This window comes from Elephantulus edwardii, unplaced genomic scaffold (assembly GCF_000299155.1).
Source record: "Elephantulus edwardii isolate Elephantulus edwardi_28Jun2011 unplaced genomic scaffold, EleEdw1.0 scaffold00253, whole genome shotgun sequence".
Lineage (NCBI taxonomy): Eukaryota > Metazoa > Chordata > Mammalia > Macroscelidea > Macroscelididae > Elephantulus > Elephantulus edwardii.
The window spans coordinates 4068434-4078328 of NW_006400003.1; positions in this window are offsets into that span (position 1 = coordinate 4068434).

Sequence of the window (9895 nt, forward strand, 5' to 3'; positions counted from 1 at the left end):
AGCCACAGTTTATTATGATCCACACAGTCAAACTCCTTTGCATAATCAATGAAACACAGATAGACATTCTCTTGGTATTCTCTGTTTTCAGCTAAGATCCATCTAACATCAACTACAATATTCCTAGTACCACGAACTAAGCCCAGCCTAGACTTCTGGAAATTCTCTGCTGATGTGCTTTTCTAGTCCTTTTTGGATAATCTTCAGTAGAATCTTGCATGCATGTGAAATCAATGATATTGATCTGTAGTTTGAGGGACACAACACTGGGCAGAACCTGGAGGCTGAAGTCGGGACCAGACAATAGAGAAGAGACTAGTGGCAAAAGCTTCTGACACACCCCAAGGCGGAGCCAAAATCGGAAGGGAGGCACACAGAGGAGACGGAGGGACATCCCAGCTGGGTAGAACCGGGAGATTGGAAGCCTCGAGGGCAGAAGTTGAGGCCAGACAAATTGAAGCTAAAGAAAATTGAATCAAATTCACAAGACCATGGTATGAGGAGTCTATCCCTCCTGAATTTAAGGATTATCTCAGGAACACAGTTTAAGATTTGAATATCAATAAGGAAAGACTGGATGAGCTGTGCGAGTATGTAAAGAGTATTATCCACAAATAATGCAAAAGGTCATTACAAAGACAGAGGAGGTAGAAAAACCCAAAATGGATATCAGAAGAAGAGACTTTACATATTGCGCTAGAGCTCCAAGAAGCCAAAGGAAAGAAGAAAATAGAAGGACCTGAACAGAATATTTCAAAGGGCAGCACTGGAAGATGAAACAAAGTATTAGAAAGAATTATGCAAAAAGTTGGAGTTGGAAAATCAAAAGAGTTAGACTTCTTCAGTATTTCTTAAGCTGAAGGAACTGACGGACAAATTTAAGCCTAGAATTGCAATAGTTAAGTATGTTGAGGGTAGAATTTGGAATAACCCAGGAAGCATCAAAAGAAGATTGAAGAAGTACGTAGAGTCACTATACAGCTAAGAATCAGCTGACACTGTAGAATTTCATGAAACAACATGTGATCAGGAGCCTATGATGATAAAGGAGGAAGTTCAAAGTGTTCTGAAGGAATTGGCAAAAAATCAAGGTCCCAGGAATTGATGACATACCAATCGACATATTTCAACAAACAGATACTGTTCTGGATGCACACACCATTTGTGCCAAGAAATCTGGAGGACAACCACCTGGCCAACTGACTTGAAGAATTTCATATATATTCCCATTCCAAAAAGAGGTGCCCCAACAAAGTGTGGAAACTATCAAACAGTATCATTAATATCACATGTAAACAAGAACCTTCCCAAAATTATCCAGAAAAGACTAGAACACCATATCAACATAGAAGAGGCTGTGGCACTAGGGATATTATAACCAATGTTAAACTGATCTTACCTAAAAGCAGAACATAGCAGAGGAACATCTGGGTTTCATTGACTATGCAAAGGCATTTGACTGTGTGGATCACAAAAAACAAACAAACAAACAAACAAACAAACAAAAAAACACACCTTGTGTTGTGGCTAACTTTGAGAAGAAGGGGAATTCAAGAACATTGGATGGTGCTTACATGAACCCCATACGTACACTATGAGGCAGTCATCAGAACAGAGCATAAAAATACTGCATACTTCAAAATCAGGAAAGGCGTAACCAAGGGATGCATCATATATATCATCCTATCTTTTTCAATCTATATGCATAATACATCTTCTAGAAGTTTGAACTCTATGAGGAGAAATGTGGCATCAGGATTAAAAAAAGACTCGTCAACAACCTGTGTTGTGCAGATGTCACAACTTTGTTTGCTGAAACTGAGAAGGACCTGATGCATTTGCTACAGAAGGACCAGGACTACAGCTTAAATATGGATTTAAGCTCAGCATCAAAAAATCAAAAAATTTCTCTACTGGGCCAACTGGCAACTTTATGGTAGATGGGAAAGAGACTGAGATCATTAAAAACTCTGCTAACGAGGTGCTACAATCAACACTTTTGGTACCAGCAGCAAGGAAATCAAGAAATTATATTGAGAAAATCTGCTATCAGGGACCTCTCCAGAGTACTGAAGGACAATGGTATCAATCTGGAGACTAAGATGAACTTGATCTAGGCCATGTTCTTCACAATACTTGCTATACATCAGATAGCTGGACAATGACTGAGGATGATAGAAAAAAAGTCAATGCCTTTGAGTTGTGGTGCTAGAAAATAGTATTGAATAAACCGTGGTCTGCTAAGAGAAAAAACAACACAAAACAACAGATCCCTCCTGCATGGGGTGAAACCAAGTTTCTCCTTGAAGGATTTTGAACCTCTGTCTTACATAGTCTGGGCATGTTGCCAGGAGAGACCAGTCCTTGAAGATGGATATCATACTTAGAAGGCTGGAGGAACATTACAAAAGAGGAAGACCATGGATGGTATGAATTGACTCAGTGACTAGGAACGTGGAGATAGATTTTTTTTTTTAGAGACAATGAATTTGGCTCAAGATAGAACAAGGGTCCGAGATGTTGACTTGAAGGCATCTCATACCAACAATGTAAACCCATTTCACTGAGGGTCTTCCTCTCCTTCTCTAATCCTCCATTAAAAGACTTGATGTCTTTTTCCAAGGACTAATCTCTCCTGAAGACCTGGAAAAGCACGTGAAAGGATATTTTACCATCCTTGCCTCAAGGAAGAACTGGTTTAACTTTCTTTAAGACATATTTGTTCAGTATGTCTTCAAGACTATTTTTTTAAGATTTGTTCAATATTTCTTCAAATGTATTGTCACTATTGAGAAAAATACCCTTAAGACATGTTCTGCAAATGATGGGCCAGTGGTTTTAAATTTGCATGTGAAAGACTGTATATTATTTTCAACTTTCAAGTACTGGAGGCCATTACCATATCTTTAGACAACTGATGCTTAACTAAACAATGTATTTTCAGTTCCTGTAATCTTTCTTCATTACTCAGTAAGTTGATTCCATTAATCATTTCTGCTTTTAGAAATCTTTCCAAAACTCAGTGTGTTTCCTGTATTAGGATAAATAAAGCAGGAAAAAAATGTTCTCATCAGTCACAAGTTAATGGATTTTTTTTCTTTCACCTATGAAGCCTTAACCGTTCAATCAATGACTGTCAAGAGCAACCTATTTTTCAACTCATCTCAGCCCTTGGCAGTTGGTGAGTGAGAAAAGGCTTGTCCAACTTCAGGTCAATCAAAATCTTCTAATTCCTGCATGACACAGTTAAATCTCCCTTGTCTTTGCTCATAACTGAACAAAAAACATCTTTTTTTTTTGCCAGTACCACAGAACTTATTACCTTAAAGTGCTATTTATTTTGCAATCAAATTTCACAAAACAGTCTCTGATAATTTTTTTTCTTTTACCTAATATAAAGGACCAAACAACAACAATAACATCAACATAGAGAGAGATCAGTTGGCCTAGTGAAGAGAAAGTGATGCTACCAAGCCAAAGGTGGGTGACTTCTAATCCACGCCCTCAGGCCTGTTTTTCATTGTTTTTGTTCAAACACTCTTCTAGGTCATAAAGCCCTGGTGTGTCCACTTGATGTACAGAGGTAACTTGTGCTTGCTGTGAAGCTGAACACTGTGACACTGAAGTGTCAAATGCATTACCCATGACAAGAGTGTTTGGTGGTGCTCTCTGATTAAAATAAGCTTGGAAGCATGAGTGGCATCCACTTCTGTAAATAGCTTGCCTCTGGAAACCCTATGTACCTGGAAAAAGGATAAAAGTCACTTAAGTGTTGAGGACTTTCGTTCATAGGGTCGCTATGAGTCTCCTACGACTGGACGGCATTCAACAACAATAACAACAACAACAGGACCAAACACTCACCCAAAAATATCAGTAACTTTATTGCTGGAATTCATGTCACTTTATTTAAATTTCTTTTCTCAAACATCAAGACATTTTATAAACAGAAATACAAGCAAACATTATTCTTGTTTATTTGTCTTTCTGTTTTGCATAGCCCTAGTGATATCACAGAGTTCTCCAAAACAAATTGTTTGACACAACAATCTAGGGGAACTCACACTTAAATATGCATGCTCTTAATACTGTGAAAGAAAGAGCATGGATGAGACAGATGGGCATAGTGCCTATGGCAATAAGGTCAGTTTTCTCAGAGATAGTGTGGAAGCCTCATAATACATTCAGAACTATTGTTTATACGGTTACTAAAAGTTTTAGTTGACCTCATGGCATATAACTTAAACACTTGTTGTTGTTATGTGCCATCGAGTTGCTTGTGACTCATAGCAACCCTATGTACAAGAGCCGTAAATGCTTCTCTATCCTCAGCCTACCTCACTGTCTCCAACACATTTATTCCCACCACCCCAATCACAGAATTGATCCATCTCATCGAGGGTCTTCCTCTCCTGCGCTGTACCTCCGCTCTCCCAAACATGATGTCCCTCTCCTAGGACCAATCCCTCCTTGCAACATGTCCAAAACATGTCAGATGAAGCTTCATAATCCTTGACTCCAAGGAGTACTCCAGCTTCATCCTCTCCAGGACAAATCTATTTGTTCTCCTAGGAGTCCATGGTATATTCAACACTCTTCTCCAGCTCAAAGGCATCAACTCTCTTTCTATCATCCCTAGTTACTGTTCAACTCTCTGATGCATAGCACGTAACTACAAAGACTATATCCCGGATTAGGTGCACCTTAGTCTCTAGCCTGATGTTGTTGCTCTTCAGTACTCTTGAGAGGTCCCTCATAGCTGACTTTCCCAAAGCAGTTCATCTCCTGATTTCCTGGCTGGCTGCTGTTACCAAGTGTGTTGACTGTGGAACCAAGTAAACTAAAACTGTTAACTATCTCAACCTCTTCACCATCCAAACTGATGTTGCCAATTGCCCCAATAGTGAGAATCTTTGTTTTCTTGATGTTGAGCTTCAATCCATATTGAAGGCTGCAGTCCTTGACCTTCTGCAGCAAGCGCTTCAGGTACCCTTCAGTTTCAGCAAACAGGGTTGTGTCATCTGCATAATGCAGGTTGTTGATAACTCTTCCAACAATCCTGACACCACATTCCTTCTCATACAGACAGTCTCAGCTCATCTGTTCTGCATACAGATTGAAAAGGTATGGAGACAAAATATACCCCTGATGGATAAATAAGCTTGGAAGTTTATTTACCCCTTCTTGATTTTGAACTATGTAGTGTCTTCTTGCTCTGTTCTGATGACTGCCTCTTGGTCCACATATAAGTTTCGTAGAGTAGAAATAATCACTATTTTTAGATAAGAAGTCAGATAAATCTTAATTCAATGAAACTAAAAAATGGTGTATAAAGAGTAGAAAATGGGACAAGAGGGCACAGGGACATGAATGTCTCTCTGAAAGGATAAGAAGAAGTAAGAATAGCACAATCCCTCACTTCCCTAGAGCAAAAAGCAAATAAAGAGTCCATAGCCCAACATTATTGTACTTCTAGAACCACACCAACAGCAAGAAGCTAATTTATTCAGTGCTAACTCACAGAATCACAGTTATGGTACTGAGAATGGGCTTTATTAGGGAAGTAAGTTTGAGAGTAAGGAGGGAAAGAATATCTCCCAATACAACTTTAGATTTTAGCCCGAGTTCCAAGACACAATTCTTAAACTTGTTCAGGCTCTGGTTTCAGTTCACTAGTCAAATCCAAATCATCCAGCAAGGTTTATCTCAGAGCAGTTATATATCATAAATCAGCTTCTCCTTCAAGCATCTGACAAAAACACTAAAAACCTTTAACTGTGGACTTTATTTCAGGACTCTTCTGCTTACATCTTGCCACAGGTTATCCACAGCAATTCCACAGTCTCTGCATCACCAGAGTCTTGCTTTCACCAGCTACTTGCTCCAGTCTCCCTCAAGTCTTACCACCACAAGTATTGCTCACATTGTTTTACTGCCCAGTGTGGGAAATACTTTTTACCTTATCTAGTTCCAGAGTTATTTATGATTTGTAAGACCATGCTGATGTGCAAGGCCATGTGTCTGCAGTTAAGGTGGCCTAAAACCAGAGGGGGCTAATAACTGTAATGAAATTTAAAAAGGCAACTTGTGGGCTAACACCACAGGCAAGGTTTTGTTGTTTGTTTTGATTTCTAGATTGTGGAGGAAAATCTGCTGTCAGATACCTCTCCCGAGTACTGAGAAGCAACAATGTCAGTCTAGAGACTAAGGTGCACCTTATCCAGATCATAGTCTTCACAATTACTTGCCATGTATCAGAGATCTAGACAATGACTAAAGATGATAGGAGAAGAATTGGTGTCTTTGAGTTGTAGTACTGGAGAAAAGTTTTAATGGACCACCAAGAAAGAAAATAGGTCTGTCTTGGAGAGGATGCAACCAAGTTTCTTCTTAGAAGCTAGGATTTTGAAGCTCCATTTCACATACTATATGCATGTGTCTAAAAGGGACTGGTCCTTGGAGAAGGACATGAAGCTTGGAAGGGTGAAGGGTTGGTACAGAAGAGGAAGACCTCAAATGAGATGGATTGATACAGTTACAAGAGCAATTGGAGGTAGGTATGTGGATGTCAATGAGACTGGCTCAGAACTGGACAGGCTTCACAGCTGTTGTACATCAGGTCACTAGGAGTAGTAGGTGACTCAACAGCACATAACTATTACTGCAAAACAATGGAATTCAGAATAACAAGATCATATTATGGATAAAAAGAGTTTGAGAAAGTAAAGTTAAAAGACTTGTAGTTCTTTATTTGTTGCTATTCAATTACACTACCCAAGAAAATGACATGAAATAAAACCTATCAACTAGTAGAGTAAAATCTAGAATAGACTAATAATATTAAGCACTTATGGTCAACTGATTTGTGACAAGAGTGTCAAGACAATGAAAAGGGAATGTAAGTTTTCACAAATGAAACTAGGATAAACAGAACAGCAAGCTCAACTTTTAATAAAAATAAATGCAAAATGAAAATTATACTAAAATCTAAGAACAAAATCTGTAAAGTTAATAAACTTCCTAACTAAGGTTTATAAATATTATACATTTATAATGAAATTGGAAGAAAAAATTAAAGGTCTCATTATCCAAGGTTATACAATGCTTCCTCTGATGCAAGATAGTGTAAGCAATCTGTCTATTTATATTAGAATTCATTAAAATTACTAATTCCTGTGTTACTAATAATAGTATTTGTAAATTGAATAATATGTCTACAGAACGTGAGAATACTTTCCACACATGCATCTCATAAAGAATGCTGTGAAAACAAATAGGACTCCCAAAGCTCAAAAATGCAAATTTCGGGAATTCCAATTAAAATTGGACAAAGGGCTGGAATAGATTTTCTCCAAGGAAATATTGGGTTAACCAAAGTTGTTATTTTGTTGTTATGTGCTGTTGAGTCACCTGGGACTCATAGCAACCCTATGTGCAACAGCTTTAAACCCTGCTCTATCTTGTGACAAATCTTATCGTCTATGACACACCCAACCCTATTACCCCAGTCACTGAATCAATCCCTCTCATCTAGTGTCTTCCTCTCTTGCTCTGTCCTTCCACCCTCCCAAGCATGTCATCCTTCTCCAAGAACTGGTCTAATACATACATAAAATGTTATTAAACATTGTTAGTTTTCAGGGTAATGTAAATCAAATCCAAAATGAGATACAACTTTACATTCACTAGGATATCTTATCATAAAAGAGATGCTGTTGTTATATGTTATCGAGTTGACTAAGAACCTTAAGATCCTATAAATGACAGATCTGACACTTGACATATCCTATGCTACTCCCACAATCTCTGATATATTCAATTTCATTGTTATAAGTCAAGGTGTCAATTTATCCTGTTGAACATCTTTCCCTCTTTCACTGACTCTGTATCTTTCCCAGAAAGATATCTTTTTCCAAGGACTGAAGCCTCCTGAAATAGGTACAACTTACGTGGAACAAAGTTTCATCATCTTTTCCTCTAAGTAATAAGCTAGGTGTGTATCTTCCAAAACATGTCTTTTCTTAGCATATCCAGTACTCTTCTATAACGGCACAATTCAAATGCATCAATTCTTCTTTGATCATCCTTATTCATTTTCCGACTTTCACATGCATATGAAACAATTTAAAACACCAAGAGTAACTTAGTCTTTAAATTTACATCTTCAGTACTTTGATGAGGTCTTTGGCAGAAGAATTTTCCTTTTCAATATGCCCTTCACTTCTTGACTGCTTTTGCTGTGAGGTGCTGGCACTGAATGGAATTAAAAAGAAATCATTGACAACTATAATATTTTCTCAATCTCATGTTGCTTCTTGGCCTAGTGGTGAAGATCTTTTTTTCCTTCTCCACTGGACCATGGATTGATGTTGAGACTCAATCTGTAAATAATATTTGATCTTGTGCTTTCAGTGCTTTTGTATAATAAAAGTAAAGTCATTGTTGTTGTTAGGTGCTATTGGGTCAAGTACAACTATAGTGACCCTATGAACAAAAGATCTGAACTCTGTTCTATCCTGTGCCATTCTCACATTTCCTGACACATAAGACCCCATTACAGAAGTAAACGTATCAATCTGCCTCATTGAAAGTCTTCCCAACCCTTCCCTGCTCCCAGCATCATGTCCTTCTCTGAGGAATAGCACCTCTTAACAACATACCCAAAGTACATGAAGTGAAGCCTCATCATTCTTGCCTCTTAAGAGCACTCTGGCTACACCATCTTCAAGACATATCTGTTCATTCTCTTGGTCATCCATGGGATGTTCAGTATTCTTCTTCAACATCACAGCTCAAAGACATCAATTTGTTTCCTATCATCCTTATTCATTGTCCAGCTTTCAGATGCAGAGCAAGTAATCAGAAAGACATGCTTTAGTTCTCAAACTGACATCATTACTCCTCAATGATTTGGGGAGGTCCCTGACTGAAGATTTTTCTTGTGCAATGTGTTTCCTTATTTCCTGACTGCTAGTACCAAGGGTGTTAATTGTGGACACAACCAAGATGAAGCTGTTGACAGTTTCAATCTCCTCTCCATCCATCATGATTCTATCTGTCCAGTAGTGGGAATCTTTATTTTTCTGATATTGAGATGCAATCCATACTGAAGGCTACATTCCCTGATTTTCTGCAACGAATGCTTCAAGTTCTCTTTACTTCCAGCATGCAAGGTTGTGTCATCTGCATAACATAGGTTATTGATGACTCTCCCTCCAATCCTGATGCCACGATCCCTCTCACAGTGTCCAACTTCTTGGATAATTTGCTCGGTATACAGGTTGAAGAAGTATATAGAGAGAATATAACCATAGTGCACTCCCTTTCCAAGCCCAACCATGCAGTGTTCCCCTCCTCCATTCATTCAACAGCTTCCTGGTCCAGGTATACGTTCTTCTTTTTTTTCTTCCTTCCCCCCCCCACCTCCCCTTCTCTTCAGGTATAGATTCTTCATGAGCACAAACAAGTAATCTGGAAATTCTCATTCTTCTCAATGTTAGCCATAACTTACTATGATCCACATTGTCAAGGACTAAATTTGTTTTTCAACTCTTTCAGCTTGAGAAATGCAAAGTGATTTCTTCTCTTTCTATTCTCTAATTTCAGTTGTCTGCACATTCCATTATAGTACTTGGCTTTGTCCTCCCAAGTTGTCCTTTAAAATCTTCTATTCAGCTCTTAAACTTCAACGTGTTTTCCTTTTGTTTTGGCTTCTTGAGGTTCCAGTGAAATCTATAGAATCTCTTTTGACATCCATTTTGTTCCTTGCTACTATGTTTTTGTAGTGACCTTTTGCTTTCTTGATGATATCAGGGTTATTGAGGATATCATCTCACTACTCATCTGATCTTCAATCACTGGTGTTCCATGCCTCAAACACATTTTTTAAATAATC